This window comes from Cetorhinus maximus, chromosome 15 (assembly GCF_964194155.1).
Source record: "Cetorhinus maximus chromosome 15, sCetMax3.hap1.1, whole genome shotgun sequence".
In the NCBI taxonomy this organism is placed as follows: domain Eukaryota; kingdom Metazoa; phylum Chordata; class Chondrichthyes; order Lamniformes; family Cetorhinidae; genus Cetorhinus; species Cetorhinus maximus.
In genome coordinates, this window is record NC_135893.1 from 50,957,384 (window position 1) to 50,977,101 (window position 19,718).

Consider the following 19,718-nt stretch of genomic DNA (forward strand, 5'->3'; position numbering starts at 1 on the left):
AAGGACATAGCTGCCAAGACTGGGTCAGTGGCACAGGGTGAAGGAACCAACAAGAGTGAAAAATATACTTGACCTTAACCTCACCAACCTGCCTGCTGCAGATACATCTGTCCATGACAGTATTGATAGGAGTGACCAGCGCACAGTCCTTGTGGAGACAAAGTTCCGTCTTCACATTGAGGATCATGTTGTGTCGCACTACCACGGTGCTGAATGGGATAGATTTTGAACAGATCTAGCAACTCAATACTGGGCATCCATGAGGTGCTGTGGACACCAGCAGCAGCAGAATTTTACTCAACCACAATCTGTAACCTCATAGCCCATCATATCCCCCACTCTGCCACTACCATCAAGTCAGGGGATCAACCCTGGTTGAATGAAGAGTGCAGGAGGGCATGCTAGGAGCAGCACCAGGCATACCTAAAAGCTACAGCACAGGACTACTTGCATGCCAAACAGCATAAGCAGCAAGTGATAGATAGAACTAATCAGATCAGATCTAAGATTTTCAGTCCTGCCACATCCAGTCGTAAATGGTAGTGGACACACAGGAGGAGGAAGCTCCACAATAATCCCTATCCTCAATTATGGAGGAGCCCAGTACATCAGTGCAAAAGATAAGGCTGAAGCACTCGCAACAATCTTCAGCCTGAATGGCTGAGTGGATGATCCATCTCGGCCTCCTCTGGAGGTCCCCAGCATCACAGATGCCAGTCTTCTTCCAACTGGATTCATTCCATGTGATATCAAGAAATGGCTGAAGGCACTGGATACTGCAAAGGCTATGGGCCCTGACAATATTCCGGCAATAATACTGAAGACTGCCAGAACTTGCCGCACCCTGAGCCAAGTTGTTCCAGTACAACTACAACACTGGCATCTACCCAGCAATGTGGAAAATTGCCCAGGTACATCCTGTACACAAGAAACAGGACAAATCCAACCCGGCCAATTACTGCAGCATCAGTATATTCTCAAACATCTGTAAGGTAATGGAAGGGGTCATCAACAGTGCTTTTGAGCGGCACCTGCTTACCAATAATCTGCTCACTGATGCCCAATTTGGGTTCTGCCAAGGCCACCCAGGTCCTGACCTCATTACAGCCTTGGTTCAAACATGGACAAAAGAGCTGAACTCCCAGGATGAGGTGAGAGTGACTGTCCTTGACATCAAGGCAACATTTCACTGAGTGTGGCATCAAGGAGCCCTAGCAAAACTGGAGTCAATGGGAATCAGGGGGAAAACTCTCTGCTGGTTGGAGTCATACTGAGCACAAAGGAAGGATGTTGTGGTTGTTGTGGTTCAGTCATCTCAGCTCCAGGACATCACTGCAGGGGTTCCTCAGGATAGTGTCTTCGGCCCAACCATCTTCAGCTGCTTCATCAATGATCTTCCTTCCATCATAAGGTCAGAAGTGGGGATGTTCGCTGATGATTGCACAATGTTCAGCTCCATTGACGACTCTTCAGATACTGAAGCAGTCCATGTCCAAATGCAGCAAGACCTGGACAATATCCAGGCTTGGGCTGGCAAGCGGCAAGTAACATTCATACCCCACAAGTGCCAGGCAATAACCATCTCCAACAAGAGAGAATCCAACCATTGCCCCATGACATTCAATGACATTATCATCACTAAATCCCCCACTATTACCATTGACCAGAAACTGAACTAGACTAGCCATATAAATACTGTGGCTGCAAGAGCAGGTCAGAGGCTAGGAGTCCTATTGCGGGTAACTCACCTCCTGACTCCCCAAAGCCTGTCCACAATCTACAAGATGCAAGTCAGGAGTGTGATGGAATACTCCCCATTTGCCTGGATGAGTGCAGCTCCCACAACACTCAAGAAGCTTGACACCATCCAGGGCAAAGCATCCCACCTGATTGGCAGCCCTTCCTTCCACAAACATTCACTCCCTCCACCACTGTTGCACAATAGCAGCAGTTTGTACCATCTACAAGGTGCACGGCAAAAACTCACCAAGGCTCCTTAGGCAGCACCTTCCAAACCCATGACCACTACCAGCTAGAAGGACAACGGCAGCAGATACGTGGGAAAACCACCTGGAAATTCCCCTCCAAGCCACTCACCATCCTCACTTGGAAATATATCGCAGTTCCTTCACTGTCACTGGGTCAAAATCCTGGAACTCCCTCCCTAACAGCACTGTGGGTGTACCTACACCACAGGGACTGCAGTGGTTCAAGAAGGCAGCTCACCACCACCTTCTCAAGGACAATTAGGGATGGGCAATAAATGCTACCCTAGCCAGCAAAGCCCAAATCCCATAAAATGAATTTAAAAAGCCTTCTTTTTAACCCTCCAGCCTGTTTTCATCAAAGAGTTAAAGGGCAGGAGTTTTAAATGTCTTGACTGTGAGACACAGCTCCCTTTGACAATTCATCTTGACACATTTGACAGTTGTTTTTCACAGTTCCAGTGCGCTTCTCGGTTCAAATAAGTTTATGCACGTTTTACACATGCTTATGACTATTTTTAGTAATGCTAAATGGCACCTGACCTCCCCCAAAGGTGTCCTGGGACCATATCCAAAGGTGTACCATACCTCTCCAAGATGGTGCCCTGAATATCCAAAGTTCAGACCTGCTCTTACCTGGTCTAATCTCCGCATGTTGAGTTTCAGACACTTCTCTCACCAAAATCACACGAGTGGAGGCAGTTGCTGATTTCTCCGGGCTGCTGCCTCCGCGAAACGTGCTTACACAAGGCATTACCCAACCCCATTGCCACCCTCCCTGAGAAAACGGTAGTTGTCATGTTCGGGGGTGGGGGCGGGACTCCCAATTTTCGGGCTCATCTGCCATTTTCATAATTTTGTTGCAAAAATCCAAGCCTAAGTTTGTAAGCAGTCTGGTTCAGCCTGAGGCAATGGCCGTGAAGATCATGGAGTCATTGTTAAGAGTACGGAGTTTGTGATAGGGACCAAAGGTAAACATTTAGATAGAGGGGTTTCGATAAAGCTCAACGTGATATCTTGTACTCATGTTTATTCTGATATCCAGAACCTGATAATAAATCAGAGCCAGGAAAACTGGGAGTACTTTCAGATGGGGAACATTAAGGGTTTCCCCGAGGACCTGCCAAAATTAACAGCAGGACTTATTTTAAGTGTTTTCAGTGGGTTTTCTGTCGAATAACCAGCCAGGTTGACAAGTTGAAAACCAGGCTGGAAAGTGGCTGGGAGTGGATGTCAGATAATCGTGGGTTGGTGGGGGGAGGGGGGTGGGTTTGGGGACTTGGACCTCACAGGTGGAGGTTAATGGGACATTGGGGGAGTGGGGGGTTGTCAAACATTGGCTAATTGTAAGGGTCCCATTGTGGTCATGTTGAAAAGGTAATCTTGCTTGGCCAGGAAAGCATAATTACTTCTCGCTCACAAGCATTACAATAAAGTTAATTATGGATCCAGCCCCTTCTTGCTTCCTTTCATCTGCCAGTATTCCTGAGGCCCAGGAAACCAGCCTGCTGGTGTTAACAGTAAAAATTGAGGCTTCCTTAAAACAATATATTGTTTTAACCCACCTGCTGAGAGTCAAGAGGAGATCCTCGAGCTGCATACTGCAAATGTTTTGCTTGGCACTTTAGAAAAGATGCTCCATAAGATCTTAATGCCTTTCCCCTGTCCAATTGTTATTTTTTTTCACTCTTCTGAACCTAATAACTCTGTCAGAAAAGTAATGATGTCATTCTAGCTGAATGGAAATGTCATCTTCCACTCTTTGCCTTCCATCAGATCTGATACTACATCTCGGTTCAATCATGCCTCTTTTTCTGCTGCCCCCTGTAAAATGTTGCTAATCCCACTTGGTGTCTCGATCGCTCTGAAGCATTCGTTTTGCTCCTAAATTTTGTAAAGACACTATTAGAGCTGTTATATGGGACTTCACTGAAAAAAAGGAGTCAAAAATTGCCTTCCTGCTGTGACGGCAGCTGTTCTATCTGGTCCCTTGCCAAAATTCTTTCTATCCTCACTTTCATTCCTCTTCCATCCTGATATACAGATACCAGCTTTCCGGAGGAGAGAGATAACCTTTTTGTCTTTTTGCCTTACTTTCTAATTCAATTTTAATCTTGATGATATTGGTAAATAATCTCCCTTCAGTGTTTCATTCTCTGCAACTATTTGGTGAATCACCTGATGTTATCTTGGACATTATAAGAGACTTGACAAGCTCTGACTGTGCACTTCTAAGCATAACCCGGGGGTCGGGGGGTGGGGGGTGGTAGCGGAGGGAATGTCTGTCAGATTCTCTTGGTTGCCCACTTTGGTGGAAAACCCATGGAAATGTCATTAGTAACGTTTCTATGGTGTTTGCATTGCTCTTCTGGCGAGGCTACTGCAGGTAAGTGGGGAGATCCTCATGAAATTTACCCTCCCATTTTCCTGGGGAAAAGCAATTTTCTGCCAAAGTTACAGCGGTAAATCAGGAGAACAGCTATCAAAATGACAGGTGCATATATATGACCTTCCAGGAAATCTCTGTTTATAGTTGCTTGGTTCATGTATAACTTGTTTCATCTGTGTATTTATTGACCGATCCTCTATTTTGGCACAAAGGAACATGTGCCGGATTATGAGAGGGTTGGGGTATCCTGGCAAAATAGATTTGCAGAGAGGTCTCATAAACCATGTGCCTGCCAGCAGCCATCATGTTAATGGAAGGGTGGAAGGATTGAATAATGGAAATAGGCGGGGTGGGTTGAGTGTCATGGGATAAATGCATTGCGACAGCTGCCTGGAAACCTTACACAAAGCTGCATTATTCTGTTTCTGCAATTGGAGACTGGCAGGGCATTGATGGAATGTTAGCCCTATCTATTCCGATTATTGCTGGCTGATGTTTCGGTGGCCCTGATGGCCACATGTGTAGCTAAATCAGAAATGAGTCCTTCATTCAAAGCAGTGCAAGTCTGGAGCTCTCTCCTTCAATTGAAAGAGTCTGAACTGAGATAGATAGATCTTTGTTAGGTCTATTCAGGGTTATGGAGAAAAGTCAGGTAAATGGAGGTGAGGGACAGATCAACCATGAGGCCTAATCAAATGGCAGAACAGGCTCAAGGGGTAGTCCAACTCCTGCTCCTACATTCCTGGCATACTAAATCAAGGGAAGTCAGCCAATGAAGCAAACCCCTGAGTTCTCTCGATTTGACTGTTGAGGTCAGTGAAAAGGGTAGATATACTGGCTAGCCCTGGCAAACAGGGCAATGGTGGCCTGTTTGATACAGCTGGGCACTTCAGTCTGGGAGGTGTGGTAGACATCTCCTACAGCATAATGGAAGGAGCTAGTGGCAAAGAAGTTAAGGTCTGTTGTGGCCTTGACAAGGAGTAGCAAAGCATGACCTCTTTATAGGCAGGTGGCTGCAGAGGTATGAGACAGCCTGGCCTGCCTGGAGATGCACAGCCCTCAGCTGCAGTGTTCTTCAGATAAATTGAAGATTCTGACTCTTGGCCTATGTTGGGTTTAGTATCTGACAAGTAACCACCACCACCCCGCTGCCCCCACTCCACGCCCCCACCACGCCCCTGTCCGCCCCACCTCACCTGCTGTCTTCAAATATGCACAACTTGCTGCTGATGCTGATTGCTGAGGTTTCCCTTCCTCCAATTGTTCTTCCATCCAAATGAAAATGGCAATAGTAGCACCCACTATAAGATAGAGCTTACAGAGTGTCAGTGATGCAAAACATGTGAGAAAGAAGTGATCTGGAAGCGGGAAACTCTATTGGAATTCCAAACCACACAAAGGTATACACAGGCCCAATGATCTAATCACCTGAGCTCTTTTAAATATTGCTTCAGTGGCTCGGAGAGACCAATCCCACTAGGTGTGACTGGCAGGCTAAGCACTGGGCAAGGCTTGTGGTTTCATGTTAAACTACCACTGGACTGCTGGCTGCGACATAGGACCCAACTTGTATGTATTGTTGAGACTGTCACCTGTCTCTAAGAGGTGTCTCAAAAAAACTTATAAAATCCTGTGGTTAACATGGACAACAATGAGCATGGAGTGGTAAGTACTGCAGTGATTTTATTACTCACTTGTCCCATTCGCACCAGCTGAGTGTGGTGACAGGATTTTAATCAAGATATCTTTGGATGAATGGTGGGAAGTCTGTAATTTAATATTCGAATACCAGAAGCTGTAATTTGTATGCCGGAGGTTTCCATGTACATCTAATCCATCCCCTATGAATGGGTTCATGCTGCTTTTCCAATGGCTGGGATGGCAGTACAACCCCAAGCAGCACTCCTGCAATCTGCCATGGAGGAAGCTCATAAGCTCATATGTGCGTTAGGTGAATGAGCTGATTTATCTGCGAGGCATCTCATCGCATTCCAGTTAGCAAGGAGCAGTTTTACAGGCAGGAGGTTGGGGGAGATCTTCCCTGCAGTGGGTGAAACAACTGTTCGAGGCTCAGGCAATTGACTTCAGCAGTTGTTAAAGGGGCTTCTGCCCATCCATTTCCAAATAAAACAGACTGCATAGAAGCAGTGGTTTTAGGGGGTTGGAGGCGGAGGGGATGGGGGTGGTAGAAAGGTGGCACAGTACTCAACATGACTTCTCACTAACTAACTGCAATACACCAACAGAAACCTGAAATATGTAGCAAAACAGATACACTGCTACTTTTAAAAGGAGAGCTTTCCTGACAGTGTTAGCCCATCCCCTAAGCTGAATAGCAAGCAAACCTCTAGAAACTGTAGAGTCAGTTTTTGGGCAACAATTTGCCCTGAACTTCACTCAAATCCAAAGCAAGAAATTTCTGAGTGCAGAAGTCTCTGACACTCATTTGCACGAAACTTGTGTTGCTGTGCCCTTTGCTACCACAGTCAGGCACAGCCACCTGAAAATCCATACTCGAGGTTCAGTTGATGTGCTATTCAGGAGCATTTTTCCTGCGCATAGTACCCATTTTGCAACTGATATTTAGGCAATAAATTCAGGAGAACTGCCCTGTGTTTTAAAAACTGTGTGCATGAGCATTGATGTCTGCTCTGAAATCAGACTTGGTAACTTTATACGTGCAATCTAGCATTTTCCAAAGCGGTACAAGCTATATGCTAAAATTTTTCTAAGATCTGAGGAAGGAGTTTGGCTGCTGATGCTGTCTGCATAATAAGTTGCAGAAACACGGCAGGGGACATTGTTAATAAATAAAGTCCAAAACAGCAGTCAAGTTTATAATACTGAACCTACTGGCACATCTAAAAATAAAATGGAATGACTATTTCAGCCTCGTGTGACAAAATAGAACAGCTCAAAGCTACAGAAGACAGGAGTTGTACAATGGAGAAAGGAGTTGGAGATTTTATTTTTGCTTTTTGTCAGTTCTTCAACTAAGATGTAAACCTTGATTAAAATAAATGCATGTGGGCCAATGATTTGGGGAGGTGGTAGCAAAGTGGTATTGTCACTGGACTAGAATCCAGAGACCCAGGGTAATTCTCTGGGGACCAGGGTTCAAATCCCAACATGGCAGATGGTGAAATTAGAATTCAATAAAAATCCAGAATCAAAAGCCTATTGATGATCAGTGAATAATTGATGTAAAAACACATCTTGTTCACTCATGCCCTTTAGAGGGAGGAGGGGGGGGGGAAAGGCCTACATGTCCCCAGACCCACAGCAATGCAGTTGACTTTGAAATGCCCTGGCAAGCCACTCAATTGTATCAAACTCTGAAAAGGAATGAAACCAGATGGACCACCTGGCATCGACCTAGGTACCAGAAACAACAATGGCAAACTCAGCCATGTCAACCCTGTAAAGTCCTTGTTACTAACTTCTGGGAGCTAGTGCCAAAATTGGGAGAGTTGTCACACAGACTGGTAAAGCAATACCTGACATAGGGTGGAATCATCCCAGATTTGCACTAAGTGCGGTAGGGGGCAATGATGGCTTTTCACACTGTATCATCCCAATCCCACCTATTAATCATGCATTCCTGGGGGACATGATATTTCTGGCAGGTGGCCTCCTAGTTGCCAGCCATGCTGTCATCTTGCTGCTTCCTCACGCCAGGCACCATATTTAAGGTGCAGCTTTTAATAAATTAATTCACCGGGTATGGGCTTTGCTGGCTTATTGCCCATCCTTAGTTGCCCTTGAGAAGGTGGTGAGCTGCCTTCTTGAGCTGCTGCAGTCCATGTAGTGTAGGTACACCCACAGTGCTGTTAAGAAGGGATTTTGACAGGGAAGGAACGGCGATACATTTCCAAGTCAGGATAATGGATTGTACAGCCACGCACACCTCTCATGCTCCCAGCCCAGGAGTGCTGCTCAGAAGACATGGCCCCAAAGGGCAAGAAGACTGCAGCACCATCCCCCACCTCGATTCAGTGACGTGTCTCTGGTACGCCTTTTGGATGCTGTGGAGGCCCATTGTGATATCCTCTACCCCCGCTGTGGCTGCAGGAGGGGCAGCAACATCACCAACCTGGCTTGGGAGGCAGTGGCAGCAGTGGTCAGTGCCAACGCCCTGCAAAACAGGACAGCCACCCAGTTCTAAAAGAGGGTAAATTATATCATCCGTTAAGCCAGGGTTAGCCAATCTTCTCATCGCTCAACTCATACAGTCATAAACTCATCACATATCCATAGGGATCTCACTCACTGCCAGTTCAAGGGACATCACTATCCACTCTCTCACACATACCTTCATTGTCCTCATCCCGTCCATGGGACCACTCAGCACCCACACATGTCAGGCATACTTATCATCTGGTCTGGCAGGCATCCTGCTTACATGCTCTCCATCTGTTTTCATGCAGGACAAGCTGACACACAACAAAAGGGAGAGGTCGCAGACCAATGGAGAAATGCCTGAAATCAAGGTCCTCACGGAGTTGAAAATAGAGCCATCCAGCTGGCTGGCCAAGATCTGGACCAGTCCTGTTCTGAAGGTGAGGTCTGCGACGCTTTAGCAAGTGAGGATCCAGCAGTGCAACATCCATCAGATAACCATGCCGTGAGTGATGTGTCCTCTTTCACAGGCATCTGCCATGCACTAATTATCTCTCCTTGCTTTCGCAGGCACATCCGGGAAACAGCCGAGGGGGGCCATGACCCAGGCCTTTGACTCAAGTCCCGAAGACACCTCAGAAGAGGAATCTGCTGAAACCCTCATTGAAGACTCATCACAGCGCTCACCCGCACCCTCCACCAGTGCAGAGACACACACCTTGGTGGGATCAAGCTTTAGAGTAGCCTTGGGATCACAATCTGGTGAGCACATCGCACTGTCTGATCCACAGCAGGGGGAGGCAGGGACTTCCCAGGTTTCCGGCACTCGGAGGACAGCTGGAGGCCAGAAATCCACTGAGATCAAGTCAGATGACGAGCCTCTGGACTCGGTCAGACCTCAGTTGCTGCAGCTGCAAAGGCAAGCTCGGGGACATCAGGAAGGGATGTCCCTGCATTCCTCAGATTGCTAGACACAATGGAGGAGTCCGTCCGTCTCAGCCTGAGGTGATAGTGCCGGTATGCCAATGCACCGAGGTCAACACTGGTAGAATGGTGGCCACTATGGAGACCTTGGTCCAGGACATTGGTCCTGCACTGCTGCATGGGCTCAACTCCATTGCTGACGCCATAGTTGTCCTCCAACAGTGTCAACACGAGAGGGGTGCAGGGCAGCTCGATCTCACTCCAGTTGCCCCATCTCCTCAAGGAGTCAGCCAAGGGCCCTCAGGGAGGAGGATCAGCAGGTGCACACCCCAGGGCCAACCACCCAGGTGACTCTGGGAGTGCCCGGCCCATCCAAATTCTCTCTTCCTGTGACCCCAGCAGACCCAGCTCCACAGACCGAGGAGGGTGCCACTGCACCGAGACCAGGCCAGGGTCCTCCAGGCCTTGGCCATCCAGAGGATGCACAACAGCAGGCTGCCTCCACCTCCACTGTGGATGTCGGCGGAGCACCAAGACGTAGCGGCAGGGTTAAGAAGGTTAAGTAGATGTAGTTACACAGCCTGGGCAGGGATGTTAATCTTATACATAATGTTTACTATTGTAAATAAACTCACAAGAATGTCTCCTTGCCTATGGCTCCTTGTTCTGAATAGCAGTGTTTGTGTCACTCAGATGTGAAACCTAGGTCCCTGCACAAGATAAGGTTAGGCGTCTCAGTCCAGAGCCTCTTCCCTGTGCTTTGTGCAACCTTCCCGGGACACTGATGATGTGCCTTCATAATCACTGGTCACATCAGTCACGCCTGCACCTCGATGGGGCTTATCATTGCTGCCAGAATGTCCTGGGCCGGCGGCACAGAGTTCCGTCATTCTCTTTGTGTACTCCCAGCACCTTTGAGGTGCGGCTGGCCCCCATCTCATCAACATCTGTGTCCGGTGACAGTGTGGTCCTGAAGGGTTCAGCTCATGAAGGATGCCGTAGGATCAGGAGAAGTTAAAGTTTCCCTGCTGCGTCTGCATGACATGGCCCTGTTCACAGAGCATAAGTGATCTTCCCTCAGCCAGACAGGAGTCAGACATTCACATAAGCTACCGGAAGATCTATGGAGTCTCCCCACTATATGTCGTCATAATCCTTCTGGAATGTAGGGACTGTGGGTATCTGCTGCATCTCCATGACAGGAGCATTATCACAGAGGGGATGTGCATTGTCATCAGCCAGCAAAGAGTCAAACTTCCACAGATGCAATGCGAGGATCTATGGTGTCTCCTCACTGAATGTTTCTAGCAGCTACGAGGGCCTCCCAAGCATGTCTGTCTCATCTGTCCAGTACGATGGCCTCATCTTCGTAATCCTCGCCTTCCACAGCCTCCTCACCATCAACGTCCTCCTCATTGGAGGAAACGTGCAGCTCCTCCATCTTCTCCTCAGCCACATCCTCTCCCCGTTGCAGTGCCAGGCTGAGAAGGACGCAGCAGGTGATGATGATGCGTGACACCCTCTGTGGACTGTATTGCAGGGCTCCACCAGACCGATCCAGGCACTGGAACCTCATTTTCAACATCCCAGTGGTTTGCTCCACCAAGTTGCGAGTGGCAGCATGAGCTTCGTTGAACCTTCTCTCTGCTCTCTTCACTCTGAGGCCGCCGCAAGGGTCTCAAGAGCCACCTCCTCTACGGGCAGCTCCAGTCCCCGAGGACCAATCCCTGCAGCTTCTGTGGACCCTGGAAGGCATCAGGGATCTGAGACCTACTAAGAATGTAGGTGTCGTGGATGCGTTTGTGGTGGTTGCACAGCAGCTGAACATTCAGCGAGTAGAAGCTCTTGTGGTTGACATAGTTGACCGCTTGTTTCCACGGAGATCTAAGCGCTACGTTAGTGCAGTCGATGGCATGCTGCACCTGAGATCTGGGTGCTCTTGCTCCCTGGCTTTCCTGATCATGGGTGAAATACACAAAGTTCTGCCTTCACAAAGATGGCGTCCGTGACCTCATGGATGCATTTGTGGGTGGAGGATTGTGATATCTCACAGAGGTCACCTGTGGAGCTTTGCAAGGAGCTACTGGCAATAAAAATTGAGCACCGCAGTCACTTTCACAGCCACTGGCAATGGTTGCCCTCCATGTCCCAGGGCGCCAAATCCTGAAGCAAGTTGCAGATGTGACCAACCAGCTCCCTGGACACGCACAGTCTTTGGTGACACTGGTTCGAGGTCATCTGCAGGAATGACATCTATAGACCCTGGGACTAGCTAGGCACCAACCAGCGACAGCTCACTGTGGTTCTTCAGCGGTGTGCGCAAGAGCCCCAGCCACCCCTTCTTTCTGAGGGTGCTGCTCCTCCCACTGCTCAGCCAGGCATCTCCATTGCTCTCTTCTCCTTCATCTCCACTCTCTGCAAGTCATAAGACAAGCAGCTGGGTCATCAGACTCGATGCTCCTGATTGTATTCTTTCTGCAGGATGAAAGACAGAGACGCGTGGGTTAGCTTGGGTTTACTAAGGACCTCTCTCGGTTAAGTCTGAAGGCCCCTTCACGCATCCCAGAGAGCGCTGGCTACCACTTGGATGGCCAGAGTTTGGTGCGCTGCATGGCTGCCCGAAACCCCACCGACCTCCCCCCGACTCCAGCTGCCCAATTGGCAGCAGCTTTGCCCATTGGACTGCATGCTGTGCTCTCAGCTCAGGCACAGGCATTCTCCTAACCCACACTGCAAAGTTGCACTGTTAGCTTGAACTATGGGGAGACTGTTTCAAACCGAGATGATGACATTACAAGGGGCTGTGAGCGTCTCCACCAGTGACTGCTCCATGGCCAAGTTTAGCAAGGAGATTGTACAACATGCCCATTTGGTGGCACTTTCAGACCTCTGCATTGTTTGTGTGGGCAGATAAGCTCGGGGCCCGATGCCAAGTACATCAATGTGGCTGCGCCTGAACTGTCTCAGCTGTGGAGGAGTGGTCGCTTTATACAAGGTTTCCCTAATGCATGGCCACTTCACTCCCGCTGCCTATCTTTCCCACATATGCTTGTGCACTACCATCAACTGCAGTGCAGCCCTTTCCTCACAACTTGTCTCAACCACAGTGCAGCCTATGCCCTGGCACCACACTGTCAGCCTGCTGAGCAAATGCAACTTGCCTGTGCCCTCACCTGAAAGCGTGGCACCTCAACATTGAGGCGTTACTGTGCACTACACGTTACTGTACACTCACCTCCGAGCTCACCTTGAAGTGCAGCTTGCCAGGCGCACACCTTATAAATGCTGTTGCGAAACATGTAGGTGTACAATCACACCGATGTGCCTGGATGATCCAGTGTAGGGGGATGGTTCCAGTGAGCAGGGCTTGTAACGATATGCAGATGTATTAAAATGAAGTTCCCGAGATACGGCAGCGGGAAACCTGGCCCGCCATTGACGGGTGGAGCGGACCATTGCAAACTGGTTTCACAATGTTTTGAAACCAATCTTTGGCCTTCCTGCTGTGTTGTCGACTCACAACCGCCATGACACCTGACACCAACGGGCACAGAAAATGCTGCCCATAGTCATACTCATGGAAACATACCCTACAGGCAATGTCCCAGACAGCACTATCACCATCCTTGCGTGTATCCTGTCCCATCGGCAGGACAGAGCCAGCAGAGGTGGCAGCACAGTGGTATTCAGTTGTGAGGGAGTTGCCCTGGGAGTCCTCAACGTCGACTCTGGACCCCATGATGTCTCACGGCATCAGGTCAAACATGGGCAAGGAAACCACCTTGCTAAGTGGGATAGATTTTGAACAGATCTAGCAACTCAAGACTGGGCAACCATGAGGTGCTGTGGGCCATCAGCAGCAGCAGTATTGTACCTAACCACAATCTGTAACCTCATGGCCCAGCATATTCCCCCACCAAGCCAGGGGGTCAACCCTGGTTCAATGAAGAGGGCAGGAGGTCATGCCAAGAACAGCACCAGGCAGACCTAAAAATGGGGCGTCAACCTGGTGAAGCTACAACACTTGCATGCCAAACAGCATAAGCAGCAAATGATAGACAGAGCTAAGCAATTCCAGAACCAACGGATCAGAATTAAGCTCTGCAGTCCTGCCACGTCCAGTCATGAATGGTGGTGGACAATTAAATAACTCATTGCAGGAGGAGGCTCCACAAATATCCCCATCGTCAATGATGGGGGCGTCCATCACATCAGTGCAAAAGATAAGGCTGAAGCATCTGAAAACATCTTCAGCCAGAAGTACTGAATGGATGATCCACCTCGGCCTCCTCCGGATGTCCCCAGCATTACAGATACCAGTCATCCGCCAATTCAATTCACTCCACATGATATCAAGAAATGGCTGGGGGTACTGGATACTGCAAAGTCTATGGGCCCTGGCAATATTCTGGCAATAGTACTGAAGACTTGTGCTCCAGAACTTGTCGTGCCCCTAGCCAAACTGTTCTAGTACAGCAACAACAAAGGAATTTACCCACATTGTGGAAAATTGTCCAGGTATGTCCTGTACACAAAAAGCAGGACAAATCTAACCCAATGAATTGCCACCCTGTCAGTCTACTCTGGATCATTAGAAAAGTGATGGACGGGGTCATCAACAGTGCTATCAAGCAGCACTTGCTTAACAATAACCTGCTCACTGATGCTCTGTTTGGGTTCCGCGAGGACCACTCAACTCCTGACCTCATTACAGCCTTGTTTCAAACATGGACAAAAGAGCTGAACTCTAGAGATGAGGTGAGAGTGACTGCCCTTGACAGCAAGGCAGCATTTGACCAAGTGTGGCATTAAAGAGCCTGAGCAGAACTAGAGTCAATGGGAATCAGGGGAAAACTCTCCACTGGTTGGAGTCATACCTAACACAAAGACAGGTGGTTGTGGTTGCTGGAGGTCAGTCATCTCAGTTTAAGGACGTCACTGCAGGAATTCTTCAGTGTCGTGTCCTAGGCCCAAGCATCTACCGTTGCTTCATCAATGACCTGCCTTCCATCATAAGGTCAAAAGTGAGGATGTTCGCTGATGATTGCACAATGTTAAAAACTATTCGCGACTCCTCAAATACTGAAGCAGTCCATGTCCAAATGCAGCAAGACCTGTACAATATCCAGGCGTGGGCTGACAAGTGGCAAGTAACATTTGCGCCACAAAAGTGCCAGGTAATAACCATCTCTGACAAGAGAAAATCTAATCATCACCCCTTGACATTCAATGGCATGACTATTACTGAATCCGCCACTATCAAAATCCTGGGGGTTACCATTGACCAGAAACTGAACTGGACTAGCCATATAAATACTGTGGCTACAAGAGCAGGTCAGAGGCTAGGAATCCTGTGTTGAGTAACTCACATCCTGGCTCCCCAAAGCCTGTCCACCATCTACAAGGCACAAGTCAGAAGTGTGATGGAATACTCTCCACTTGCCTGAATGAGTACAGCTCCAACAATACTCAGGGAGCTTGACACCGTCCAAGGCAAAGCAGCCCGCTTATTTGGCACCGCATCCACAAATATTCACTTCCTCCACCACCGATGCACAGTAGCAGCAGTGTGTACCATCTACAAGATGCACTGCAGGAACTCCACAGAACCATAGAACCATATAAATGTTCCAGCACAGAAAGAGACCATTCAGCCCATCATGTCTGCACCAGCCAGAAAAAGCGAAAAAATAAGCTAGCTGCTCATTTTTAATCCCACTTTCCAGCACCTGGTCCGTGGCCTTGAAGGTTACCGCACTTCGGATGCAGGTCCAGGTACCTTTTGAATGAGTTGAGCATTTCAGCCTCAACCACCAATTTAGGCAGTGAATTCCAGACACCCATCACTCTCTGGGTGAAAAGGTTTTTCTTCATGTCCCCTCTAATCCTTTTACCAATCACCTTAAATCTATGTCGCCTGGTAATTGACCCTTCAGCTAGAGGAAATAGGTCTTTCCTGTCTACCCTATTTAATTTTGTACACCTCAATTAGGTCACCCCTCAGCCTCCTCTGTTCTAAGGATTACAACCCTAAGCTATCCAATCTTTCTTCATAGCTGCAATTTTCAGGCCCTGGCAACATTCTTGTAAATCTCCTCTGTACTCTCTCCAGAGCAATTATGTCCTTTCTGTAATGTGGTGACCAGAACTGTACACAAAATTCCAGCTGTGGCTTAACCAGCATTTTATACAGTTCCAGCATTACATTTCTGCTTTTGTATTCAATACTTCGTCCAATAAAGGAAAGCATTTCAAATGCTTTCTTTACCACCTTATCCACCTGTCCTGCCACCTTCAGGGACCTGTGGACATGTACTCCAAGGTCTCTCACTTCCTTACTCCTTCTCAATATCCTCCCATTTACTGCATATTCCCTTGCTTTATTTACCTTCCCCAAATGCATTAGATCGTACTTCTCTGGATTGAATTCCATTTGCCACTTTTCCCCCAACTCAACCAAGTCATTGATATAATTCTGGAGACAACAGCTACCCTCTTCACTATCAAATATGCGGCCAATTTTTGTGTCATCTGCAAATTTCCCAATCATGGTTCCCACATTTCAGTACAAATCATTAATATATATGACAAACTGCAAGGGCCCCAACACTGATCCCTGTGGAATGCCACTGGAAAGTGCTTTCCACTCGCAAAAACATCCATCCACCATTACCCTTTGTTTCCTGCCACTGTGCCAATTTTAGATCCAACTCACCACCTTCCCCTGTACCCCATGGAATCTCACTTTTCTGACCAGTCCGCCATGTGGGACCTTGTCAAATGCCTTACTAAAATCCACATAGACAACATCCACTGCACTATCCTCATCAATTCTCCATGTCACTTTCTCATAAAGCTCAATTAAAAAAAACACGATCTTCCCTTAACAAAACCATGGAGACTACCCTTGACCAATCCCTGCCTTTCTAAGTGACAGTTTATCCTGCCACTTATTATTGATTCCGATAATTTCTCCATTACCAAAGTCAGACTGACCAGCCTATAATTTTCTGGCCAATCCCTCGCACCCTTTTTAAATATTGACCTCCAATCCTCTGGGACCTCGCCTGTATCTAGTGAGGATTGGAAAATGGCCCTCAGACCATCCGTTATTTCCTCCCTGGCTTTCTTTCATAACCTGGGATACAATCCAACTGGCTCTGGTGATTTATCCACCTTCAAGGATGCCAGTCCCTCCAGTACTTCCCATCTCTCTATGCCTATTGTATCTAGTATTTTGCACTCCTTCCTCTTTAACTAGAAAGTTTGCATCATCCCTCTCCTTAATGAAGACAGAGACAAAATACTCATTGAGAACCCTGCCCACATTTTCACCTTCAATGCACAGGTTACCATGTACATCTCTGATGGGCCCTACCCTTTCCTTAGTCATTCTCTTGCTCTTAATGCACTGTTAAAACATCTTTAGGCTTTCTTTGATTTTACTTGCCAATATTTTTCCTTATCCTCCTTACTTTCCTAATTTCATTTTTTACTTCACCCCTGTACTTTCTATACTCCTCTAGGTTTTCTACCAAGTTAAATGTTTTTTGACTATTATAAGCTCCCCTTTTCTGCTTTATCTTACCCTGTACTCTTCTGGGTAACCAGGGAACTCTAGATTTAGCAGTATCACCCTTTTGCTTTGTGGGGACATGTCTACACTGTGCCGTAAATCTCACCTTTGAATACCTCCCACTGATTTGACAGTGTTTTTCCCTTCTAGTTGATGTATCCAGTCCACTCTCGTCAGTCCACCTCTCAGCTTTGTAAAATTTGTCTTCCATCCAATTTAGAACTTTTACTCCTGTTTGATCTTTGTCCTTTTCCATAATGATGCTGAATCTAACTATATTATGGTCACTATCTCCAAAATGGTCTCCCACTGCTACTTCATCCACTTGCCCAGCTTCATTTCCTAAGATTAAACCTAGAATTGTGCCCCGACTTGTTGGGCTTGTTACGTGCTGGCTGAAAAAGTTTTCTTGAATACAGTTCAAGAATTTTGCACCCTCTGTGCCCTTCACACTGTTCACATCCCAATTGATATTAGGGTGGTTGAAGTCTCCAACTATTACTGCCTTATTGTTTTTGCACTCAGAAATTTGCCTACATATTTGCTCTTCTAGCTCCCTTTCACTACCCGGGGGTCTAAAGCACACACCTAGCCATGTGACTGCCCTTTCTTTATTTCTGAACTCAACCCTTACGGCCTCATTTGGTGCTTCATTTAGTATATCATCCCTCCTCACAGCTGTAATTGTTTCTTTAATCAATAATGCTACACCCCCACCTTTTTTATTGCCCTCTCTATCCTGCCTGAAAACTCTATATCCAGGAATGTTGAGCTGCCATTTTTCCCCTCTTTAAGCCAAGCCTCCATTAAAACAATGATACCATACTGCTATGTATCTATCTGTACCCTCTGCTCACTGGCTTTATTTACTGTACTCCTTGCATTTACACATACACCTTTTAACACTGTAAAGTTCCTGTGCTGTAGACTTTTTATCCTGTGCTTCTGTCTTTCAGTCGCTCACTAATTCTCCATCTCCCATTCCCTGCTCTGAATTTGCCCTCAGGTTCCCAGCCCCTTGCCAATCTCGTTTAAACACCACCAACAGCACCAGCAAATCTCCATGCAAGGATATTCATCCCAGTCCTGTTCAGATGTAGACCACCCAGCTTGTACGGGTCCCATCTTCTGTGATGTCACTTTTCGATGTTTTCAAAATTTAGCCCTTAAGAGCAGCTTTTCAACTCCTGGGGCAGAATTTAGCCCTTGTCAGCCAGGCAATCGGGGCCAGACTGCGATTTCATGCTGCGGGCCAATTAAGTCCCGCTCAGCATGAAATGCAAGCGGGAGCGCACAGAGCTGCCTCTGGGAGATGAACATTTTTCCAAATATAAAATAAAAGATTTCAAAAATGTAATAAAACATGTCCCCTCATGTTACTCTGTCACATGTTTTAAATGAAATGTAAAATTTTTAATTTTATTTTTACTTGCTGTTGGAAACCTCTTCCCACCTGTGGAAGAGGATTCCTAAAAAGTGCAAAGTCCGCTTGGCCTTTTCGCCTGCCCACCAATTGTAAGGTTGAACAGGCAGTGAAAAATTTCTTTTAAGTACCTTTTTTTATTGGTGGCGCACTGCCGACTCCGGCACGCGCCCACCAACTGAAATATCATGTGACTGTGCGTCGATGTTGGGACACTCGCCCGATGTCAATGTGCGCCATTTTACGCTCGAGCGGGTTGGGCAAGCGCGCCCGCCTGCTGAGCTAAAAATTTTATCCCTGACATCCTGAAGGCTGAGAAAGATAGAGGCAAAAAAAGAAAAGAGCTCCTCCCTCCACTCCGAACTCCCTTCTCACCAAACCCGCAGCAATTCCACTTTGTAACAGTGCACTCCTTGACAGGGCATTTAACCTCCCTTATTTATATTTTTGAAATTCAAATGAATCTCCCATCTGGCAGTTACAGAACCAGATTTCGCCAGTTCCTTAATTTGCTGATCTCCCCTGCTCTCAAGCAGAGGACTTGATTAGCCCTGCCTAAGCCTCTAAGAAACTTAAAATAAAAAAGCCCAATAAATTTAAGTAGGATGCTGAATTGCAAGTAAGCAGCACTAGATTTTATAAAACGTTTCACAAAAGATTAACCCTTAACATTTAACTCCCTTCTCACCAAACTTGCAGCAATTCCATTCTGTAACGGTCCACCAAGGCTCCTTAGACAGCACCGTCTGAACCCACAACCACTACCAACTAGAAGGACAAGGGCAATAGACACATGGGAACACCAGCACCTGGAAGTTCCCCTCCAAGCCATTTAACATCCTGACTTGGAAATATATCGCCATTTCTTCACTGTTGCTGGGTGAATATCCTGGAACTCCCTCTCTAACAGCACTGTGGGTGTACCTATGCCACATGGACTTCAGCGTTTCAAGAAGGCAGTTCATCACCACCTTCTCAAGGGCAATTAGGCAATAAATGCTGGCCTAGCCAGTGATACCTACATCCCATGAATGAATATTTAAAAAAATTAGATTGATCAATTTGAAATAATAATGGAATTATAAATGGAAACGCAATTATGAGGCAAACTAGAGAAATGATTGAGGGATATGATGAGTATGCAGGATAGACCCATGAAAATAAAGGACCATGGCATTTTCCCAGTCCTAAATCCATCTATTTTACATATTTTTTCATGATTCCTAAACAAATAATTCCAGTTCGGTGCACTCAGTTGTTTAATGTACTTTGGCACAGTATCTACATTTCTACAGACCCTGA